Source organism: Octodon degus, unplaced genomic scaffold (assembly GCF_000260255.1).
Source record: "Octodon degus isolate 3935 unplaced genomic scaffold, OctDeg1.0 scaffold00064, whole genome shotgun sequence".
NCBI classification, from domain to species: Eukaryota; Metazoa; Chordata; class Mammalia; order Rodentia; family Octodontidae; genus Octodon; species Octodon degus.
The window spans coordinates 6,203,009-6,204,858 of NW_004524640.1; the positions used below are offsets into that span (position 1 = coordinate 6,203,009).

A 1,850-nucleotide genomic window follows, 5' to 3' on the forward strand; every position below is an offset into this window, starting at 1 on the left:
TCTAGAAATTCTCTGTAACTCAGGAATGGGGCACTGAAAATATATAATGGGATCTTACACCACCTGGAGAATTAATAGAGTTGGTAGACTCACAATGTAAAGAATTCTTGTCAGTGGGACTGTCCTTCGGCTTGACACCGCATTTCTGTGCTTCCCTTTTTTTTCCATTTGCTTCTCAGTGCAGGTAGCAAGAGCTGCGAGTGCGTTAGGCATCCTCTTGGCTGCCTGAGGCACATCAGAGAATACAATCGGGCTTGGAAAAGACGTAAATTCCATTCTTTATCACTGACTACAGCTTTGCACAGTGGCAGTATCGGAGGCAATGAGGTTTGTCTGAGATACGATGACTGCCAATTGAAAACTTTATCAATGACTATAATCTCATCTGTCTTTGGCATGTCCTCTAGCATCCAGGCAATATTAAGTGACTAATTAAAATTATAATCAGTGCAGCCTAAATTATTTCCCAACATTCACAGCTGAAATTCATGTTAATGATGACTTAAATAGAATTAAAAGAAGAAAAACATTTTAAAAGCCTTTATTATTTTTTGAGATACGTGCTAGTATATCTGTAGGTGAAATGACAGATATATAAAAATCAAAATGCAATTACTTTATTGATAATTTTCCTATTATTCTCAGAAAAGCACACATTATAGTATATGTTAATGTTATATATGTGGAAAAATAGCTCAAATAGGCTCTGATGTCCATAGGCTCTGCACGTAGTCTTTAGACATCATGTAACAAGGCACAAACAAGGATTGGAGAGATAGCTCAGCAGGCTAAATGACAGCTTAGGCAAGTGCAGGGACCGGGGTTTGATCTCCGACACCACTTGCCACACAGGCCTCACTCCCAGGCACGCTGAACTGCCACCTAGACCAGGCATGCTGGCGCACTTCTGTAATCCCATGGTTGCGGAGGCTGAAAACAGGAGGATCACTACAAGTCTGAGCTTCATAGTGAGACCCTCTACAAAATGCATCTTTTTAAAAAAAAGGGTACAAAGAAGCAAATTCACAAAACTTCTTATAATTTGAGTTAAGCTGTGATTGAGCTTCCTGCAAGTAACAGCCTGTGAAATACATCTTCTCTATGACAATTGGGGTCAATCAATAATCTTGGGAGATCATTCATTAAACAGGAATCTAAAATTCAAATCTGATTGGAGGCCAAACTGGGGCCTACATTAGGTTGACCCCTCTGTACTTCCTACCTATCATGAAGCCTTTACTCATCTGTTAAACTAATATCTTTTAGAACATTTTTTTAAAAATATAGGGGCAGGGAGATGGCTCAGTGGAATAAGTGCTTCCCTGAAAGCATAAGGGCCTGAGTTCAATTCCCAATTCCACAAAAAAAAAAAAAATTGTGCATCTATTAATATAAATATATCAATAATTACATGCAAGTGGTTTAAACTAGCAGAGTTCATGTCTGCAAACTTTGATGAAAAGTATTTAAAGGTGCCAAGCACTTTTGTGGTAAAAGAATTTTAAAATCAGTCAATGAACTTATGATGCTAAAGAAAGTGACCGATAATATAGTTTGCTTTTATGGGTTAAAGCTGTGAAGCTATCTGGTATCAAAGAAAATTGATTGCATTGTGTGAAGAGTTTATGAACATCTGATTAAAAATATTTCACAAAAATAACCACAAAATACACGCCTGACATGAGATCAGATTCCATTTCATAGTCAATGTGACTTAGAAAACTCAACTGAGCCAGAAAAATGAAAAAGCAAGACAGAAGAGAAAAGGAAAATAAACAGAAGGCTAGATGTTGAATTTTTACCTATTATGAGGATTAGTTAAAGCGCTATCATCAAAACTTGTGGTTATT

General features: G+C 37.1%; 1 pseudogene; it reads left to right on the forward strand.

Moving 5' to 3' along the window:
- The first annotated feature begins 293 nt into the window (after window positions 1-293).
- LOC111817632 lies at window positions 294-410 on the forward strand (annotated as a pseudogene).
- The last annotated feature ends 1,440 nt before the right edge of the window (window positions 411-1,850 follow it).